This window comes from Bemisia tabaci, chromosome 3 (assembly GCF_918797505.1).
Source record: "Bemisia tabaci chromosome 3, PGI_BMITA_v3".
Lineage (NCBI taxonomy): Eukaryota > Metazoa > Arthropoda > Insecta > Hemiptera > Aleyrodidae > Bemisia > Bemisia tabaci.
Window position 1 is genome coordinate 2,507,869 of NC_092795.1, and position 23,430 is coordinate 2,531,298.

The window sequence follows — 23,430 nt, forward strand, 5'->3', positions numbered from 1 at the left end:
AACTTACGCTATCATTTAAGGGTGATTACTTGATGAAAGGAATAGTCGTGTCGCCGTCGGTTATAAACGACTTAAAGCCAAACGAAATTATGATTGTATTTAATAATACAAGACTTTAAAGGCCGAAAATGTCCGGTCGGTTACGCGTCGCCAACCCCGATTTTGAAGCAAAAGAGCAATTGGATCGCGTTAAACAGAAAGGAACCAAGCCACATCAGCTACTGCCAAATTTAATTGGGTAATTTAATTTTCTACATGAAAACGGTTGTGCGGATTTTCGTGCAAATTTCAGTGAAAATTCTCCATGGTACGAAGCAAATTCCTTAAAATTTTCAAAGAAATCCGAACAAACGTTCTCTCGTAAAAAATTTAATTGCCCAGTTAAACTTGGCAATAGCTGATGTGGCTTGGTTCCTTTCTGTTAAACTCGGTCCAATTTGCGTTAGTACGTCAGTGTCATGATCATGGATTCTTTGGCAATATATGCTGAAAGGAGACTCTAATGTTCAAGAAAATTGTCATATTGAACTGAAATGTTTATTTTTAAGCGAGGAAAAGTCACCAGAGAGAATGTCGCCACATTTGGCAACGTATATTTGCAGTTGTATTAGGTGCAGGGGCGGACTGGCCCTAAATTAAGTATGGGGCGGGCCCCTAGGGGGGTCTGGGGGGCCCCCCAGTAGAAGGGGGGTCCGGGGGCCCTCCCCCGGAAAATTTTGAAAATTAGGCCCTTTTAGAATGAATTTTACGCTATTTTAGACCCTATTCTTTAATATTATTTTTGAAACATTATCCAAAAAGAGACCAGAAATGCAAAACTTAGTATATTTTCTTAAACTGGATGAAAAAATGAGAATCCGTTGTATACTTAGAATTCAACTTTTATTTTCCTCTTCCAACGAAAAATTGTGCCAAAGCTAAATTAGTATACAGAAGATACATAGAATCAAGTAGAATAGTAATAGTGACATTCTAAAAAGAACACATTCTGAAAAACACAGTTCGGATTTTTTTGTTCGTTTGTTTTTTTTAAATGTACTTTTTAGCCGCCAAAATTGACAACTGTCTTAATTTTTTTTGAACGTTTTATTGGATCCTTTCTTCGCTCTGCTCATAGAAAAATCAGTGCCGTTTAAGGGGGGAGGAGGGGGGTCAAGCCCAACGTTACGTAACTCTTTTTTGCCGTAAGACCTTTTTTTTCCTTGTTAATTTAAAAAACTGACCAAAATAGGGGGGAGGGGCGAGGCTTGTGTTACGTATTTATTTATTTTTTTTGAGGGGGGGGATGGTTCGAGCTTGCGTTACGATGCGTTACGGAGGGGGGATGGGGGTAAAAAAATCGGAAAAACTGCGTTACGTATTATATGGACAGCCCCCATTATGGATTTCGCTAAAGGGGGGAAAAATCGCCGAAGGCCCCTACGAAATCCCTTGAGGAAGGTAGGAAAGGTTCCCTACTAGGGGCCTCCAAAGTTCAAAATTGCATAGAAATGCGCCCTCGAGGCCTCTCTGAATCAGTACCAAAGGGCCCCCGGCAAAAAGGACCCTTTTGTCGAATCGGCGATAAAGAGCCCGGTGCCTTGAAGGTCCTTAGAGGCGGTATAAAACCGCATCAAGGCCTCTTCAAATCGGCAATAAATGGTCCCTTGGAAACGGCAAAAAAGGACTCCTTCGAATCAGATAAAGGGGCTCTTTTAAGGTCCTTAGAAGCGGCAAAAAAAGGCTCCATCGAATCTTCTTCGAATCGGCAATAAATGAGTCCTTCAGGGCTCTTCTGAAATGACAAAAAAGGACCCCTTTGGACTTATTCGAATCAGAAAAAAGGGCTCTCAAAATGCAACGCCCTTAGATACGGCATAAAAAAGCTCCTTCAGGGCGCTCTCCGAATCGGCAATAAAGTGTCCTGTCCTCTCAGGAGTCTCGGGGCCCTTTCTCGAGGACGAACCGAAAAAGCCCTCGGGCGCTTCTTCGAAACGGCGAAATACGGCCCTTCAAATCGGCCAAAAGGGGCCCCTCCGGGGCCCCTTTTGGCCCATGAAAGTGGGGCGATCGCCCCATCGCCACCCCGGCCAGGTCCGTCCCTGATTAGGTGCAGGGTTTATCGCGCCAGATGAAACCAGGAGTTTAAAAACTGTCATCAAATTGTTCGCTGATCAAGCTGATGAAGTCTTCTTGACCAAAGCATTACTAATAAGTCGGCTTTTTTTATTCTACTACCGGGGCCGGTGCCATTGGTGCCAATTAATGAGCGAAGCCTCGTGAGCGTAGTTGGTGTCCGAGTCTCGAGGTGACGGAGAAGTGGAGAGGGGCCGGAGTGGGCTGGAAGGGAAGGGTATGAGTAGTGCCGCACAATGGTCCGGCCGGCGGGACCTCCGTTCACGCAAATAAAACGGCGAATATCTCGAAAACCGCACATGGGATCTCTTTGGGCTGTAGGAGCTTTTAATCAGAATGACTAGCTGAGCAACATATCAAAGTTTCACCAAGAGACTTTTTTTAAAAAATTTTTACACATGTTCTTCATCGTCAGAACAGGGGGAAAAATCTACAGTCTTAAAAACGTCAGAAATCACATTTTAAGTCAAGTGTCTCGGTCAGGATGTTAATATTTGTTAAACTAAGATGTACAATGAAATCAGCGACCCAAAAATCATTAGTTACATCAACTTTTAAAACGGTGCATTGCATTATTTACGAATAAAGTTCCGTTAAATCCAGTCTGTGGACCATAGTGCGCCGAGCAGTCGCGATCGGCGGATCGGCTTCTCGCTAGCTTCTCGCGGCGAGGAGCCACCGCGAGATGGTTCTACGCCTAGAGACGTTTTTCCACTCCACTCAATCGATACATCGAAAGCAGCAGAGCCCCGCGCAAGATCGCCGTGAAAGAATCGATTCTTCGATCTTATCGATCTTTTGGAAGATCGATCCAATAATCGCCATCACTACTAGCTCAAGAACTAGGTATTGAAAAGGATTATTGGGATATTATCTTCATTATATCTTCAAGACGGCAACGTTCATTACTTCCTACATGGCTGCTGTAACCGGTAATAATGGTTTAAGGACTTTTCAACTAAATCAACTTCAGTTATCATAAATGCCTCTCCGATCGTAATCATTTACTTCAGCAATTTTAAGTTTAATTATAAAAGTGCTTTTTGGGATGTAAGCTCTTGAGAAATGTCACTATTTCAAATTTTAAATGATGGAAGCTTACTGCTTATACTTGCTTGTTTGATAATGTGAGCAGGGCCGGATTTACCTATAGGGCACTGGGGCACTTGCCCATAGCGGCAAATTTTGAGGGGCGGCAAATTTTGGCACTGGATTAATTGAAAGTTAAAGCGAGAAAAAAGGAAAAAATGGAGACAGAGACGGAGCGAAGTGAAAAGATGAGCGGCAAAATGTATGAAGGAAGGGAGTTGACGCTTGACGGGAGCGGCAAAGCTGCCGCCCCTTAGGTCCGGCCTTGAGCGCTAGGAGGATGATCGTTCGTTGGAGTGATACTAAACAACACGGCAATTTTAAACATCAAGGCAGACTTGATAATCAATTTAGACGTTGACGCTCTGGTTGACAGCTTTGCTAAACTGAAAACCCGGAGAAAAACTTTTTAACCTGATCTTCCGAAAATACATTGCAACTAATACATTGAGCTACACTAGCTTCAACTTTGTCTCCACATTTTATTTTTGTCTCATCCATCCATTCCATTTTATATATTCGCGGCGCATTTTGAAGCAGCTACGCGCACGCGCCCAGGCGGCGCACGAGGGGGGGGGGGGGGGGCAAGATAAGATGTCGCGGGAAGTTGGGAGTGCGGAGAGGGGGAGGGGGAGGAGGGGATACTGTTGACAATATAGTGGCGAAATATTGCAGACCCAGGGGCGGCAAAATGTAGCTTGCCCAGGGGCGGCAAAAAGCTAAATCCGGCCCTGAATGTGAGGAGTGCTAGCTGCGAGTCTTCGTGTGTTTTTGTTCCTGTGCGCTTAAATCGATCGATAAAATTCTTAATAAGTAATGCACGCAAGAAATAGCTGATTAAGAATCTTAATTGTAAAGTGTGAGTACTTTCATTTTAATTTTTGATCGTTTCCTTTAAAATTTTAAGTTTGAATGCTGCCATATGACCAGGGATTAATAGTACTAGGTAAACAAAACCAAGTATTCAAAGGCGCAATGACCAAGTTTCATTCTGAGCCGCGGTTCACCATTTTTGTGTATTATTCCAACTATCAATCAAATGGCCATTGCTAATGAATGAGATATTTGTTATTTGTTGAATTTACGGTCTGCATGCTACTTATATCGTTAAGTATATGCACACTAGGTCTGGCTCTCAAACTGCTAATGTTTTGGAGGGAAACTTTTCCATGTTTCGTACAGCCTTCTTTTCACTTCTCAGCCAATTTTTTTTTTGTTTGTGTCAATAAAAGTAAGGTCAAAAATGAATTCTACGATCAAAAGTCCTCCAGGATACCGAGTTTCAACACGAAATACCCACAAGAACGAGTAAAATTTATTTTTGAGTAACTTATACCTAACCGGGCCGGGCATTCTTAATACGCTTCGCTCCATCGTGAGCCGAGCCGGTGCGAGAACGGTGTCACTGCCGATGAGGGGTGATTTCTTGAATTGATTTCGTGAAATTACTTTTTCGAAATTTTCGTATAATGAACCGATAGGAAATTTTACGGTCGTCACTATGGGTTCTATGACATTTTCCTCTAAGATTGAAAGTTTAAAAGTAAAATGAGGAGAAAGGTCGCTGATCATAAGAATTATTGCCTGCGCCCTTTTTAAAACCCTTATTTTTGGTCACGAAAATTATTTTTTCGAAAATTTTGTGTAATGAACTGATAGGAAATTTTACGGCCGTTATTATGGGTCCTATGACATTTTCCTCTAAGATTGAAAGTTTAAAAGTAAAATGAGGAGAAAGGTCGCTGATCATAAGAATTTTTGCCTGCGCCCTTTTTAAAACCCTTATTTTTGGTCACGAAAATTATTTTTTCGAAAATTTTGTGTAATGAACTGATAGGAAATTTTACGGCTGTTATTATGGGTCATATGACATTTTCCTCTAAGATTGAAAGTTTAAAAGTAAAATGAGGAGAAAGGTCGCTGATCATAAGAATTTTTGCCTGCGCCCTTTTTAAAACCCTTATTTTTGGTCACGAAAATTATTTTTTCGAAAATTTTGTGTAATGAACCGATAGGAAATTTTACGGCCGTTATTTCGGGTCCTATGACATTTTCCTCTAAGATTGAAAGTTTAAAAGTAAAATGAGGAGAAAGGTCGCTGATCATAAGAATTTTTGCCTGCGCCGTTTTTAAAACCCTTATTTTTGGTCACGAAAATTATTTTTTCGAAAATTTTGTGTAATGAACCGATAGGAAATTTTACGGCCGTTATTTCGGGTCCTATGACATTTTCCTCTAAGATTGAAAGTTTAAAAGCAAAATGAGGAGAAAGGTCGCTGATCATGAGAATTTTTGCCTGCGCTCTTTTTAAAACCCTTATTTTTGGTCACGACAATTATTTTTTCGAAAATTTTGTGTAATGAACCGATAGCAAATTTTACGGCCGTTATTTCGGGTCCTATGACATTTTCCTCTAAGATTGAAAGTTTTAAAGTAAAATGAGGAGAAAGGTCGCTGATCGTAAGAATTCTGGCCGCGGCTTCTCTCCGTGAGCCGGTGCGAGAAGAACGGAGTTAGTCCGGCTGAGGTGGATTTCTTGCCAAACTTCGTGAACGATCGACTATAGCTGTGTCCCCGTAAGAAGCTATGGTAAAGAATCGATAGCGCGATAATCGAACAATCGCATTCGATACGATATTCGATATTCGTCCAGCTGTTTGAAATTCAACATGGCGGGCCGGGCACGCATTTTCCCTCGCAATCACGTCGAATTCACGACCAGTCCCCAGATCGTTCAATAAATTTTAATTTATATAATTATTAGCCGTCAAAACTGTCATCCTCTTTGCTCATTTAGAAGTATTTCATCAATTCGAGACGAAGATTCAATCACAGGGCCAACAAAAATCAAGAAGAAGCCATGGGAAGGAAGTGTGGAGAAACCGATGTTCCGAGTGGATCCTTACAGGTATGAGTGTATGAGTCGTTTTTCTGGTGTTGCTTTCAATCGCCTCTCTTTCAACTAAATCGCGGAAGCTTACACTATGTACTGATTCCTCCATGAGAACGTAGTGAAGTTCCCATAACTTACGATGTTATAACAGAATTGTCATCAGACTCCTGTGACGGAACATATGTCTTTTTGTCTGTTGCTGGACTTGTCTTGGAGATTCTGCTGTGGACCAAGAGGCATCTCTCTATTTCCTCTTATCTTATCTAGTCAATCAATGAATGCAGACCGGTTCTTGAAACTCTGTTGGCACGCCAGAACAAGACAAGGAATGTGTGAGCTTTGCGCCTGAAAGACCTTGATCCCCTATGCCCGGGCATGCTGATAAGAATTTCAACAATCGATTCCTGTGTGTGAGACTGAAGCTAACTTTTAAGAAGGAACCTCTGAGCACAGTGAAGAGTGTTTAGCAGGTTTTGTTTCCCAATCCCCTGCAAGTAGCAAGAACTGTGAATACTGTTGCCACACCCACACCTAATGATCATCCTGGTTCGGACTCCACTACCAGGTATCTCCCGCCTAAATTTTCTCCTCAAGAATTGTAACTTCCTCATTCCCACATTCCCTAAACGTCCTCTAACTCTCTCCTTCTCTCACTTTCATGCTGTTTAATCTCTGAAGGAAAGAGTTAGTTTGGCTGCATGTACTCATGCTGTGATAATGAGTCCAATTTCATCATTTTGAAAGCTCACTTAAACCATCTCTTCCCTGCGAATCGATAGCTTAGCCTCTGTTTTACCTGATCATTTCTCTTTCTTTATTCAATGGGCCAGTTGTGCTGGTGCCAGAATCATGTTTTGATGCTTGGTTCTGGTAGATCAGCTCTAAATAAATAGATCTGGCCCAACAGCAGCTCTCTATTAACCGGGATATCTCGCCTTGACAAACTCGATTTATGACGTCATTCACTGCGGTAGTGCATAACATGATACGTCCTACTGTGGTAGATAATGTCATAAACCAAGTTTTTCAAGGCACGATACCTAGGCTAATATTCAACATAATACGGCTGTTTGACCAGATCTTATCATTTTTAGTTGATCTGCAAAAAAAAGTATCATAACACGATTCTAAGACCAGCACGACTGGCCCATTCTTCCACTCCTGTGTTATGTTTCCATTGTTTCAAGTCTAAATTTTTCTTAATTACCTGTTTACTCTACTCTCTAGAGGTGTAGTCAGCTGAGTTGGCACTTGTTTACATTCCACTTGCAAGCAATAGACGATATTAGTGGTATCGTCATTATAGGGATTCTCCATTATATCGAATTGGATCCAAACAATAACATTGGCGTAACCTCTTTCAATGCTATTACTGCGAATAAGTCGATATATATTGCTTTTATGTGACTTGCCACTACTAGCATCTATTGCGATGCAATTGTCAAACAGCAATATTAATAGGGGATTAACGGCAGCCTGATTGTGAGCTTAGTGAATCCTCGATGACTGTTGGACGACTACATTATAGTTGCTTGCAAACGATATGTATTCAAGTGCCAACTTAGCTGACGACACCTCTACCTCAAGTTACTTCTGATAGTTTTACGCAAGTTTGTCCTATCTCTTGAAGGCATGAAGTTTTTTGACCAATTTTATATTCTCTCCACCGTCAACCTTCTCTGGTATTGAATCGAGCAACACTCTAGAATATTTATTTTCGGTTCACAGTGTACTCTCTGTTTTTAATTGATTAGAGTGGGTATGTAGAGACATATAATTAATTCAACAAGAACTGAAGCATTTTGCCATATACTTTGTATCTTTGTATACTTTATTTGAGAGGAGTTAAACTCCTGTTTAAGGTGTCAACTTCAGCGGTAATCTTACTGTATCACTCTTTGCACTGTACGACTGGCTATATGATCTGCTTTAGACTGTTTACACAAGTAAAAGTAGTCAGGAAAAAATTGGTTTGTCTCGTAGTGAGTGGTGTTATTTTCGGAAGGTTGCTTTTATAACAATTAAAAACCTGTTCATCATATTGCAGGTACTTGAATAAAAGAAGCCCAAAGAATTTTGTTGCCCTCTTTCTAATGTAGATTCCTCTTTTTTACAGATTTAAAAACATATCAAAATGGCGCCAGAGCCACTGGATATCTCTGAGCATGATTTGCTCTTCAAAGCAACCAATTTATCCAAACTGGCCTCCATAGATTTGTCGCAGGTATGAGTTATAAATATTTTTCATCAAGTAAAATCATTTTGTCAGTCAATGAGAACTGGAATAATTTTGTAGGACAAACAGCTCATATTTTTTCTGTTCTTTTTTTCCTAAATTTTAGTTCAAAACCTGTCAAAGATCTCTCCTAAATGGGCCTGTTGCAAACTTTTGCTAGAGCAAAACTAAGAGTTGTTTCTTATAGATAATGCCTCAAATATCACGATGAGCGCATCGGCAAAGTCTGAAATGCACTCATAACTTCACAATCTGCGTAAGAAATTTGCGTTTTTTTAAGCTTCCCGCTTCAAAAACGATACTACGGCACAGATGAACATTTTGTAAGAGGAGTCGTTCCATCGTCGGCAATAACCATCATAGCCGACGCCAATCCGCCAAAACACGTTTGATGGGACGAGATAACACCTGAACTGGATTGGACCAGATAACAATCGGTGTGTTAACGTTCATATTTTCCACGACCGAATTGATTGACCTTGAACTCTCCTTGAATTACGCGCGGAACTGCGTGCAAGCGTCGGCCATGATGAATATCGCCGACGATGGAGCGACTCCTCTAACAAAATGTTCACCTATGCCGTAGTATCGTTTTTGAAGCGGGAAGCTTAAAAAAACGCAAATTTCTTACGCAGATTGTGAAGTTATGAGTGCATTTCAGACTTTGCCGATGCGCTCATCGTGATTTTTGAGGCATTATCTACAAGAAACAACTCTTATTTTTGCTCTAGCAAAAGTTTGCAACAGGCCCATTGTTGCAGGCTCAAGAAATTAATTTCAAATTCTGAGTATTGCATTAGAAAACTGGTTTTCTCAGTTGATATGAAGTGTGCTTGTGCTCTATTATAATTAATAATAACATTTTCTGTATTTTAAAATCCAGGAGGACAGGTCAAGAGTTGAAATATTTGCTGAGTATTGTGCTAAGAAGCGAGAACCTGTTTGCGGTCAGTTTTTGAACCTGTTAAATGGATCTGATGGATTCATTGTGAATATGTCTGCCAGAATAATCGCCAAGATTGCCTGTTGGAACCCATCTGCCAATTTACTTGACAGCTCTGATTTCACTTTTACCTGAATTGGTTGAATGGACAAGTAAAATTAAATGTAAGTTAAATGGATCAATGATCTTCTGCTATGTTTTACTTCTAATTAATTTAGTAATGCATCTGTTGTCCTCAAAATTCTGTTTATGCAGGTGCAAAAAGTTCTAAAGCATCTTGTCTTCGCCACATGATCCGGCGGTCTCTACTTTTTAGCAAAATTTTTGACGAGAAAAGAGAGAGTAAAAAAAAGACATCACTTTTTAAAATTGCATCCCTTGATGCTGATTGTTAGTGATTGCTTATTTCCTGCGATTGCTAATTTCCTACGATATAACATAAAATAAATAAAGAGCTAGGTCGAAAAATGGTGTGGGGGAGCGCAGATCGTTCTTCTGGAAAACTGATGTTCCCATACAGCATACCATAAGGCACTACTGCACCAAATTTCATGACTGTATTTCAAGATTTGAGCAAGTCACAGGATTTTTTTTTGTTGCAAGGTTACGATTCTGTGACAATAAGCATCTAGGTCATGACTGTTATCTGTCAAAATTTCTGTACAAATTCTCCACATAGCTAAAAATTGGCGGTCTTTTAAGGTTTTTTTCAATGCACGACCCCATTATAGCTGAGGAAGAGACCCTTTTCACAAGCAGCGATGGTGAAAGTGAATGTGAGGCTGAAGATTCATGATGTCCCGATTGATGAACTCAGTGGAGCTGGCCCTTCCTATTTTTTTCCTTTACTTCTAGACATGTACTGAGGTGGCTTATAAACTTTTTCAACATGAATATGCTTTTTTTTTTTTTTTTTAACAAAAAATAATCTTTTATTAGTTCCCTTTCCTTGATAGCCTGTAGTTCTCTCGAAAAACGACGTCCGTAGCGCTTTTGTAAATCTCACTTTAAATATGTCAAATATTGTTTTTCAGTAAATGCAATGGTACAAACCTCTAAATGAGGGTTTGATCTGTCATTTTTGTTAAACCCATGATCTCAAAACCTTCAGTATATAGCTAGTAATCATTAGAGTACCTGTATAGCAAGAGTATAGAAAGCTGTGAAACTCCAAAAATCCATCAGGCCTTCACGGATGCCTGCGCTAACAAAGTCATGGCCCAAAAGGGCAGCCAACCTATGAATTAAATATATCCAGAACGATTTATTTTTATAATTGTCACAACCTGTTGTTTGCATTAAACATATTTGACATAGTTTTTGCATAAATTTACTAATTTTTGCCGAAGAACGCACATTTATGAACATTCTTTGCCATCGTGGTTTGAATTGTAATCTGAAAATTGGCAGTGAAATGTTGTGTGTCAAAGAGCCGGCTACCCTTTTGGGCCTTAAGCCTTCTATGAAGCAAGCTGTCCTTTACTCTCGCTGTACAGGTACTCCAGTAATCATGTCTTAAACTATTCATCCTTCGTTTTCTCTGACCGCTATTTTCTGACCCCTCCGTTTTTCACCCAAAGCCTCAAATGTGATGATCTGGAAAAGTGTGACTTTCAAAGTAAACTCTTCAAACGAAAGTAAATGAGTGAATCTGCTGAAAAAGTCACCTTTTAAAATTTGAACTTTGAAAAAAAAATCCAATCTCTTCCTGAAACAGATAGAACCTTTCTTAAACTTCTTTATCCACATTTTCCTCATCTAAGTATGCCCTAGTTACTATCCACTTTACTGTGGGCCTCAGTTCAATCTTGATCTGACATCTTCAGGATGCGTTTACTGATTTCATTGAATTTGTTATCTTTTTTAAAGGAGAGGACTTCTTTTTGTCGGGAGATGCTTGCAAGTAGTTCTTCGTCACGATAAATATCGTTTGGCTTTCATCAAAGTTGAAGGGCCTCCAACATTGTTGAAAGTCCTTGCCTCTGGACAAGTAAATTTCCAAATTCAGTACCAACTTATATTCTGTCTTTGGTTACTGACTTTCAACCCTAAATTTGCTCAAAAAATGAACAGGTGAGTATAAACAAATATGTCTAAGAGCGTTAATTGTCTGTTGAAGAGGAATTCTGTTTTTAAATTGTTGAAATATCAAGTCAGATAGCCTTATCATGCCATGAATGTTTTAAATTTCCTGAATTCTAGTATGCTCATGGTACCTTAGGGTGCGGCTTATTTCTGTCATGTAGGTAAATCGACGAGGTCTGGGTGGCAATCGGTTCTATCTATGAAAATAATAGGCTGTATAAAATTTTAGCCTATTTGAAGCTTTTTTAGATGATGCTCAAAGGGATTATAACTATGGGCAAAATTACATTGGTTTGAATGGGCAGAAAAACGCCTGATCTGCGAAAATACATTTTTGGATCTAAAATGCGCTGAAATGAAGAAAACGTGTTCAGCTCTTAGAGAGGCATCCAGGGGCTTATTCGAAACGAGAAAATCACACTTTTGAAACACGAGTGGGGACAGCAGGGTCATGGCGTAGCTGGTTTTGAGGTGCCGCGCCCATAGCTACGTGATCGATTTTGAGACTTTCAGATCGAACTTAAAATAAGTGTTCCAAAGTTGGAGAGGCAAATGTATCTCACAACTTGATGAGAAATAATGTATAATGGTTGTTTTAGCCCTTGAGAACTATACTTGGCCTTTTACAATTTAGCCTCCCATACTATTTCTCGAGCCCAGAACGAAATTGGTGTATACCCTTTATCTTGCACTCGAGTGATCTCCCCTACCCTCACCCTTGGGTCAAAAGTGTGATTTTCTCGTTTCGAAGGGGCCCCTGGATGCCTCTCTAAGAGCTGGTCGGGTTTTCTTCATTTAAATGCATTTTAGATCCAAAAAACGCATTTTCGCAGATCAGGCGTTTTTCCGCCTACTCAAACCAATGTAATTTTGCTCGTAGTTTTGATCTCTTTGAGCATTATCTACAAAAGCTTCAATTTGGCTCAAATTTATACAGCCCATTATTTTCATAGATAGAACCGATTGCCACCCGGATCTCGTCGATTTCCCTCCATGATGGAAATAAGCCGCACCCTAATGGTACCTCCAACTCAAATATCAGGTTAGAAGACCAGTTGAAAAGGAACAAGTTCAAAGGCGGAAGCGGTTCATTAAGAATCAGAAACCCTTCCCTAGAATATGGATGAATGTTTAATATGTTACTAATTAGTATAATTTCAATGCATTAAACAAATTGCTGTCTACATGGCATTGTTACTAAGTTTAGAACTTTCCAAGGCTGTATACAATGAGGAAAATGTTCTCTGTCAGTCCAATATTAAGGGATTAATAAAGAAATGATTTGAGTGTGTAGTCTGGTTGAGAGAAAAGTTCATGCGTAGTAAGAGCAGACAAAAAGAAAATGAATCTACCTCTATTTTTTTTCCTTCACTCTAACATAATTCTGGTTGCTCTTAAATTTCACAGATTAGGCGTCATTCCAATCCTAGGAGATATTCTCAGTGACTTTGTGACAGAAAAAGTTACCCGCATCATCTTGGCTGTATTCAGGGTAAGTTGGTTTTTATACCCATCCATTCTTTTATGCCGGCCCTACACACTTGCGTGCATTCAAAGCATTGATGCCTGATTGATCATATTTTAAAAGTGATTGCAGATAGTTAATTAGTTAATTTAATTAGAGTCATTCAGCATAGTTAATTAGTTAATTTAATTAGAGTCATTCAGCATCACAGGCTATTAATGTTTTTACAGAAAACATGAAGGGTGAGTGAAAATAAAAAAATTTAGATTCTTAACTTAATGAAAGCAAAAAATTTCAAAATCTTGGTTGTAACACTGACATCATCTTCGGTTAATTTACAAATAGTTTGAACAAGTATATCTATATCACGCCTGTACTATACTACCGTGCTAAGCAAGAACGCCTTAAATCCATCAAGATTTTCCCTCGTTTTTTGGAACTTAACACTTTATGAAGTAAAAATTCCCCCATTGCACCGCAAATTTTCAGGTTGAGTTCTAGATAGTATTTGCGACAGAATTTTGTGAACACATTTTCCCAAGGTATACAAGTTTTTCTGCTATAATATATTGTTTCCAAAAAATGTAAAATGGCGTTTTTGCGTTGCACGGCAGTGTAGCGCTCTGCAACTCTTGACTGCCATTAAAACCGATTCTGCAACGATTCGATATCTCCAACCGTTCTAAAGTTATGCCCATAAGTTGATTTTTCTTTAACCCCCTCTCCCCGGGAGGCTGGATCAAAAACTCCGCCATTTTTTAACTTCTGTAACCTTCCTTTACAAAAGGTGAGGGTATGACAAGATTCCGTTCTGGGTCCAATTCTTATGGGAAATGCATATACCTCTTTGTGAAAATCGGCAGAAGTTCAGATATGGATTATTTGTGTCAATGTAAGGTGGAAAGTAATCTGTATTTCTTTCCCTCGCCTCTCAAATGTAAGAATTTGAGGAAGTAAAAACAAGAGGGAAAGAGCTCGTTGATTCGAGTTTTGCTCTTGTGCTTTCTGTCTCTCCTCCTACCCCTTTCAAAACGGAATCGCCTGTCAATTGGATGGAATTAGCCAAGTTAGGGTTAGTTGGGGTCATTCCATCATAGGATGATTCTGGATTGGTCTCACAGCGATTGTCATCATATAGTCAGGAAATTTTTACATTAGTATGTTATTGCAAATGATCGGTCGGTCTCATGCAGTGTTTTGATTGACTCTCTTATTTTTTCTTACAAGGTATCCAGGAAAGTATAATCAATAAACTGGGAAACTCTACCTCCAGATGTTACAAGTAACAGAAAATTTCTGTATACGGTCAACCTCCGCTAAATCGAACATGTTACCTAAAAATTGCCATAAATCAGAAAGTTTCTGACCTAAAGAGCTCAACCAATTAGTATTTCAAAGCCAATGAAGTGATTTTCAAGCTCCCATAATCCACATTCGCTGGCTTTATTTGTGAAGGTTGGTGACATGACTTTTGAGATACCCCTCAACTTGGTGAAAGATGAACAACCGCCCCCCCCCCCCTCCTTCCCCCAATAAAAAATTTTCAAAAACCTAAAGTGTCAACTCATTGTTTTTCAAAGAACAAACAATAATCCCTAAACAACTTTAAAGTGTGTTTTCCTGTTCAGAGATGATTAATAATTTCTTTTTTTTCTTGTTTTATTCGCTTTTTAGAACTTAATCATAAAACCAGAAGAGTCGAACATTGCAAACGAACATTGTATCGCAATGGTACAGAGAACGCAAATTCGATGATGAAGACATTGTAGAAGATATTCAGTTTCTCAACAAAAAATTGCAGGCATCCGTTCAAGATTTAAGGTATGTGGTAACTCTATTTTCTCTCCCACTAAAGTACTCGGCATTCTACAAGTGAGTGGGTGTATTTACTGGTCTTTCTCCCCAGTGGTTGCATACACCACATCTTGCAGGAGAACTATGGGTGGGGAGAAGTGTATTCCTGTGGTGAAGCACCTCCGAAAAAATTAACAACTGTAGTATAGCCTGTAAAATTTATGTATTTTAAATGTGGGTTCAAAAAAGTCCGGTTTGGTAACCCATGTGTGTAACAACGGTCAGTAAAGCTAGGCCTAGACAACATTTTTAGAGACGCTGCACTCTTCATCCTCCCAAAGAGTAAAAGTCATTTTGGGAATCATTAATTACTTTTTGCCTAATGATGATTCATGAAATTGGTGAATAATCTGTTGAAACATGATTTAGATCAACCAACTTGCATTGTAAAATGTTCAACAGGTTATTCTGAAGTTATCATCTGCTAAGAATGGAGGCAAAAAATACTTCCGTGTTAAAGAAGAATGCTGTATGAGCCATCAGCCATTGCCAAAGCTCCTTTAATAGAATACAAAGAAATATGTGAATATTTTTTCTCCAATTTTTCAGAGAATTTAATCCACAATCGGACCTTAGTTAGCTGCAAATTTTAAGAGATAATATTCATAAATCTTCTCAAATATGAACATTTAATCGGAGGAAGTTTGGCAACTCTCGAATATTCATACGATGTTTCTCCTTAGTACAGTAGAGTAGCTCATATATCATTAAAGTGAAGTACAAAGTCTCTTAATGATATTTTCTCCACCTAAAAGAGTGATAATTCACGGTTTATTTTTGGAAGACCATTGTCTGTAGTGAGTGTGGTATTTATTATCAAGAAAGTAAATACTGTAATTTGAAATAATTTTTTTCATTTTTACTTATAGTTCTTTTGATGCCACTGAAGTAAAATGTGGGCGACTAGAGTGATCTCCAGTCCACCGGTCTGCTCAGTTCTGGGGAGAAAATGCAGCACGTTTGAATGAGCACAACTATGAGCTTCTTCGCTGTCTGGTCCATTTACTTGATACTTCTGAGGATGCTTTGGTGCTCAGCATTGCATCCTTTGATGTTGGTGAATACGGCTGTCACTATCAGCGAGGCAAACAGTAAGTAACAATTGACAATTTTTAAATTAAATCAAGATTTAAAAACAATTCTTCTGAGAAGTTTTGATTTACATGCGCTGACATTCTAACCGTTTGATGAATGACAACTTAGTTGGTTTTGAGGCGGACAAGGTTTTGAGTTGGAAGTTCCCAAATCTTATCAACGCTCCGAAATTCCGTTATCATTCCGAAATTTTTAAACAATTCATGATGATACAGTAGTATTCCAATGTTACCATAACTAAACAAAACCAGAAATTTATTCAAAATCGAGGTTTATTCTAAGTAGTTTCCCTAAAAAATGTTTGTATCTGATTTTTAGTACCATAACATCTGGCTATTTTTTCTCTCTCAAAAAAGTTCTCAACTTTACATTTTGATCAATTTTCCGGAAATATTGTCATATTACATTTAATTTTGACTTATGACAGAAGTGACAGTAAATGACAGATTTTTACCACCTATCTACTGGTAAGTAGTAGAAATTGCTAAGTGTCACCCAGGATTAGATAGATTGGTCAGAGTTATAACTTCACATACAGCAAATGGATTCTGCACTAGAACTGTGACAGTCGTCACCCCTCTACCAATTGGCTAACTACTTTAGGTGTTGAAAAAATAAAACATTTTATAAACCTTCGAAGCAATTTGTTTCAGTTCAATGTTATTTTGAAAACCTCAGCAAGAGGATAGTGTGTTGAAACAACTTGACAACTGTGTTTCAATTCTTTTTCAATCTAAAATCAAAGTTTCAAATACGCGCCTTTCACTGAAAACTTCATGCTCTTCCCTTATCTATTCAAATCTAGGCGTTTCTCTCTTTTCTCACTCCTCTTTATTAGACCTGTGAGCGGCCTTTACCAACATTTTAGTGATCTGGAGAGTGATGGTGATGCTTCGGGAAATGATTAATTCATAGTGATCCCAGTACCTATTTGAGAAAATACTTCATATTTGTGGTGGACGTATTGTCTCAACGACTAAAGCCAATCATTAGTTTTGTCTTTGAAGGAACATCTCTGTGTTCTTTGAGTGCAGAACTTTAAACCCTTAACCCGGAAAATTCACTCCATCAACAAGAAATCAAGTATTCTATTCTTCCATGTGGTTTTATTATGAAACTTGTTGAATACATTTCTGCAATATTTAGGAAACCCGTTGTTTAATGCCGAGCAAGCCAACGTTTAATGTTGACCAGTCTTTTAATCATTTTGGCTCCTCATATTCTCTATTTTTTCTTTCATTTTGAATCATGAGTGACACATACAGGTGATTACTACAAAGCTGCATGGATACTGAGCATGTCATAATGCACTTAATGAAAAACTGTCTAACCCGTTTTAAGTATTAGAGATGAGGGTAAGGAATTATAAAATTATATTTAACAAAGTTCTTAGCACTTCAGCATTTATTTTAATTTCTAGCTCAATCAAAGATAATGTAACAATTAAATAATAATTTTTCTGTTATGAAAAATGAGTTTAGTTAAATATTGGTTTGTCTTTAACTAAACTATTATACACCTTAACAAAAGAGATATAAGCTAATTGTGGGGTATCGAACCTGCTAATCATGTCAACTATTTTCCTTTTTCTTTTTTGCCCAATCTTCTGCAATTCTCTTTTTTTGTAACAGAAAACTCCGCAAAGGATAAATTCACCCGCCTTTTCCTGTATTAAACAGATGTATTACCCTCTCTGTCCAGTAGGTGTCTCTCTTTACCAGATGAATCTTCGGGTCCCTTGAGATCCACTACAGAGAGCACTGTATTAGTTTCTCAGTAGATCCATGTTAATGGTAAACGATTATTGCATGCGAATATAAATATTTTGCTACTCGAGTCTAGGATTATACCTGTCGCACAAACCTAAGAAGTAAAATTTTCTTAATTAATTATGTCGTTGATTTTTTATTTTTGTTTTATTTCAGGGAGTATCTAGGATGCCAGCTGGAAAAAGAGCAAGGATCAACAACTACTGCAGCGAAATCTGCAGCTGGAGTATTCGCTGGTAAGACCTCCATGTAGTTTGACTGCTTCAGAAATTAATCAAATCTTGTATTTGAAGATCATCATGTGCTGCTGTCATATTAAACACTGAGATTTTTCCTGCCTATTATTATCAACACACCAGACGTGGGTAAATTTACTGATGTGGCAGTCTATTGACCTGTATTCGCTAAAAGCCTGCTAATTCGAAGTATGGATTTTGGTGCCTTCAACGAAGACTTGTTACCAGAAGTATTACCCAGACTCTTAACAATGAGTCAGTGACGCTGACTTTTTATATTGCATCATTTAAAATTACTAATTGAGGTGAATCCTTTGTAATGGGTCAGTTGCGCTGGTCACAGAAGTGCATTTTGATGGTTTAAGCTTATAGATTAGCTAAAAGTAATAAGTAAAAAATGTCCAGATGCTTAGTTCTTCCATCCAGTATTAATGGAGATATTGCCCTTTGAAAAACACAGCGTGTAATGTCATCCACTGTGGTAGCTTACACCATGGTCTCTTCCACCTTTGATTCATCAATTAGTGATGTACACATTTCGACTGGTGAAAGTCGGCAATCACATAACTCGATTTTTGGCGGTTTTGAGTTAGCTGCAGAAATGAAGTGTAGTAGATGCCCTTTACCTGCTATCATAATATTTCAGTCGAAAAAAATCTGGAAGTCACCTAAAAACGTAGAACTCAAAACACATAACTCGGCGTTAATTCCAATAACACATAACTCGTGCCGCCGCGCCACATTTCATACAACGCGCACTCTCCACGGAGTCCTCCTAACAACAACAACATTATTATTGTTTTGACAACATTCCCTTCGTCTGTTTCGTTGTCTCTGGTTTCGACTGATACTGATAAGGTGATAAGTTCAAATTTGCGGAGTGCTGTGGTTATTTAATGTATCTTTATTTCGTGACTGTGTTCCTTTTTTTAATGTATCTGCTTGTCCTCGTTTTTCTTTTATTTTCGCTTTGCTTTCGCCATGGTCCATCACAGCAGGAGGCAGACAAAAAATAAGAAGTTTTGGCTGCGACTCACAGGAGGTGAGGAATTTAGGAGTTTTCCAACTGCGGGTCAATCATTGAAAGTTGATGCGAGCATGACAAGACAATGAATTGCAATATTATATCTCATGGTTAAAAGAGGGCTATGTTTTCTTGTCTTGTGCTGATTTAGATTTAATTATCATCCCGTCGAAGAATCTTGTGAAAGTCTGTTTAATTTTGTCACAGGTAAGCCAATCTTATTCCGAATGACTCAACAAGGATATCATCTGATTGCAGAATTTCTACACAACTTTGTGCTAAATAAAGTTTAAATTTCCTCTTAACGTACAATGAGATAGCCCTAAAAGTAGTGTATTGCATTTTGAGGAAAATATTAGTCAATGATTGGTGCCAAATTAGTAACACCTAGGTAACAAGCAATGTTTCTTAATTTTCCTATTGCTCTAATTTTTGGGAAAGTTGAATGTAACAAATTGCTTAGTAATAGTATGAGGATTGACTCCTTGTAGTATGATGAAGAGTCAGTGTAGATTAAGGAATGCAACAGTTCACTTTTAAAAATACTGAACTGGAATATGAGACTTTTGAATGTTGGTCTGTGCCTTTGTGCAAGTGTCGATGGTTCACAGACACGTATACTGATAGTGCCACAACATTCCCTCTGATACTTAAGTTTCTCATTTTGGAAAATAACCATAGAAATATTTTTGATGGAACTAGTAGTACTTCCTCAATAAGGGCTGAGTTACTTACCTGTACTTTTTATTCTACCATATTAGTGAACTTGTCAATATTTTTGCTCAAAACTTCAGAGAGATTTCTTCACTAGTGCCCTCGCAGTCTTATTTGATCATTGTGGGTCTTGCTCAGTTTGTCATTTTTCTGGCTGTTCATCCTCACACTATTTTAAAAGGACCTTGTTTCTCTAGAAAATTTGACAGTAGAAGTGTCTAATCTTTTCTCTTTTCTGAATTTAGGCTCAAGTCATGGAAGCCCTACACGAAGCGATTCGTCTTTTGATAACCGTTTACCATGTGCAGCCGAGGAATTTCTCCCAGAAGTAGACACTTGTAAGTTTTTATTCATTACCTTCCGTTTCAGAAGTACTTTTGCAAATTCACATTGAAGATTGAAAAAATGTCTTAAAACTTAACAAAGTTATACCAGGGCCGAAGAGATGTTACTTCAGCATGTTTCATTTGGAAAGTTCGTAGTTCTACAAATTTATGATGAATGTAGGAAGTGATTCATTCCAATTTTCATTCTTGCCAATTATCAGCTGAATTGGGGGGGGGGGGGATGAATAACAAGAGATATCGACGGAGAAACTCCTGAACGACATTAACTCAATTGTGGTGTTTCAAAATCTTTGCCTCCATTTTCATTTTTGAAGCAGGACAAATCAACATTATTGCTTGAGAAGCCCACAGAATTTTCTTTATACAGAGCGGAAAAATCACGAAACTTGTGGACCATCATTGGAAAAAACTACCTACCTACAATCATTGTTGGTCTTCCTCAGTTTACTATTTTTCTGGCTGTCCATCCTCACATTATTTTAAAAGGACCTTTTTTACTGGCGGACAATTTGACCGTAGAAGTATCTAATCTTTTCTCTTTTCTTAATTTAGGCTCAGGTTATGGAAGCCCTACATGAAGTGATTCGTCTTTTGATAACCTTTTACCATGTACAGCAGAGGAATTTCTCCCAGAAGTAGACACTTGTAAGTTTTTATTCATTACCCTCCATTTCAGAAGTACTTTTACATATTCACATTGAAGATTGAAAAAATGTCTTAAAACTTAACAAAGTTATAGGGCTGTGCAAATAGTGAATTTTCCGAACGAAGCGAATAGCGAATAATTTCGGCAACTATTCGCGAATAGCGAAGCGAATAACGAATAATTTAAGTCAATTATTCACAGCTACGAATAGTAAAACGAATAATTGGAAATGACTTTTTTAAGTGTGAAAATTCGCGAATATTACAAAAGTCGACAAAAAAAATGTGACTAATTTTTAAGAATTTTCCATTTACGCCTGCTCAGAAAACAATGAAATGCTATGATAGTAGCCTAGGTTGTTAAGAATTTGTTCGAAGATCCCTGGATGCTGGCTTGACTGTCCCTGCAGTTACATATGCATTTCCAGAATTTGAAGGTAACTGCGCGGGCAGTCAAGCTAGTATCGAAGGATCACTAGACACATTTTAGAATTTTTTTTTTTTGCTGTAAATAAAAATGTGTTTATGAACTTTTTTTTTTCAATTTCAGAAATTTCTGTGTCTTTCAATCCTTAATTTGGGCTCTTTGCTTATTCCCCCAATCGCAATCGCGCTCGCTGTTCGTAAACTCGGCAAAGTCGGTAAAGACCAAAGGAGATCCGCCGTTCGCGATGTCTTGGGTGGAAGCGGAAGCCTTGCGCTTTCCTCGCAACGTTTCACGATTGCCACTCGGAAATTCGTTATTTTTGATAGCGCGAATATTTGAAAATTCATTCCTCGTGACGGCGCGAATATTTGAAAATGTCAGTTCAAAAATTCACTATTCGTGACGGCGCGATTATTCGCAATTTGCGAATAGTGCGCGAGGCAGACGAAGCGGATATTCGCCGAATATTCGCGGCGCGAATAGTCGGAATTGCGAATATTTGCACTGTCCTACAAAGTTATACCAGGGCCAAAGAGATGTTACTTCAGCATGTTTCATTTGGGAAGTTTGTAGTTCTACAAATTTATGATGAATATAAAAAGTGATTCATTCCCATTTTCATTCTTGCCAATTATCAGTTCAATGGGCCTGTTGCATGCAAGAGATACAGCCGCGCGAATAGACTTTTTAGAGGTTAAATGACACGAAAATTACGATGGTCACATTAAAAAAGTCTGAAATACACTCCTTACTGCGCAATTTGCGTCGTTAGGAACGCGCTTTTTCAAATTTCCCGCGTCTGGGGGCAGTTTTCTAATCACCGGAAACGAGCAAACGGCGGGCTCGGTGATTTCCGGAAGATGCCGAGTCGTTGTTGTTGTTGTTGTTATTTTTTCCTTCAGTTTGTTTACAAACCCAACGTGATCTCTTATAGTGGTCCATATACGCTTTATGCGGTAACCAAATCGATCAACTTTTAAATATCCAACGCAATCCTTGTACATTTCATTCCACGATACCACGAGCTCCGACTTTTAGGTTATGTTGTCAGTTTTAGTTGACCGGAAATAGCCGCGAGTTGCCGTTAATTGTTTTCGTTAGAAAACTGCCCCCAGACGCGGGAAATTTGAAAAAGCGCGTTCCTAACGACGCAAATTGCGCAGTAAGGAGTGTATTTCAGACTTTTTTAATGTGACCATCGTAATTTTCGTGTCATTTAACCTCTAAAAAGTCTATTCGCACGGCTGTATCTCTTGCATGCAACAGGCCCATTGTGGGGGGGGGGGGGGGATGAATTTAACCAGGGCCCAAGTAGTAGAGGTTGCAACAACTTGCAACAAAATCGTTTGATTCTAGCAACTAACAGATTGATGTGTAGATTGCCTACTCTCTCCCATGAAGGAGCTACTTATCATTGTTGGAACTAGTTGCAATTAAGTTGAAACATGTTTTAACTTCAAAGAATTGCTGGTTGCCCATCTTTAGATTTTAAACAACTTTGGTGCAGCAATTTTGCAATCTCAGCAGGTTGCAACTTTGTCTTCCGATCAGATCGACAAAAATCGGCACTTATCAACCAAAAGTTGAACGAAGGTTGCAACTTTGTTGCAATTAATACCAACATTGTTTCAACTTTTTGCAACTTTTAAATTGAAAAATGCTACTTGGGGGATATCGATGGAGAAACTCCTGAACAACATATCTCAATTGTGGTGTTTCAAAATCTTTGCCTCCATTTTCATTTTTGAAGCAGGACAAATCAACATTATTGCTTGAGAAGCCCACAGAATTTTCTTTATACAGAGCAGAAAAATCACGAAACTTGTGGACCATCATTGGAAAAAACTACCTACCTACAATCAATCCTACCTACAATACAGGTCTTCTTCAGTTTACTATTTTTCTGGCTGTCCATCCTCACATTATTTTAAAAGGACCTTTTTTACTGGCGGACAATTTGACCGTAGAAGTATCTAATCTTTTCTCTTTTCTTAATTTAGGCTCGGGTCATGGAAACCCTTCATCCTTTGATTACCTTTCAGTGCCTTCATGTGTACCGGAGGAATTTCTTATAGAAGTAGACACACGTAAGTTTTTATTTATTCATTTCCTCTCACGTCGGGAGTACTTATGCAAATAATTATGCAAGAAGAACAAATCAACATTATTGCTTGAGAATCTCTCAGAATTGTCTTCATACAGAGTGAAAAAATCACTGAGATTCTTTTCCAAAAAAGCTACTGCCTGTGATCAAATACTGGTCCATTTTTCTCGAAAAACACCGGAAATACAAAATTAAGTGGATTCTTCTGTCCAAAAATATTTATAGTTCTATTATCTGCTGTAAAATTTACCGAGTGATGTTATTGAAAAAAGTCAAGTCTCAAATTTTTGAAATTTCATGAGGCTGTGAAATATTCCAAAAGTATAAAACTTATCTTGACATTGCTGACAAAGAACTACTGGACTTGAGATCCAAAGTGGAAGACCAGG

General features: G+C 38.4%; 1 pseudogene; it reads left to right on the plus strand.

The window, feature by feature from the left end:
* Positions 1 to 5,872: 5,872 nt before the first annotated feature.
* LOC109042760 (V-type proton ATPase subunit H-like) overlaps positions 5,873 to 23,430 on the plus strand; it is a 34,949-nt pseudogene continuing 17,391 nt past the window's right edge.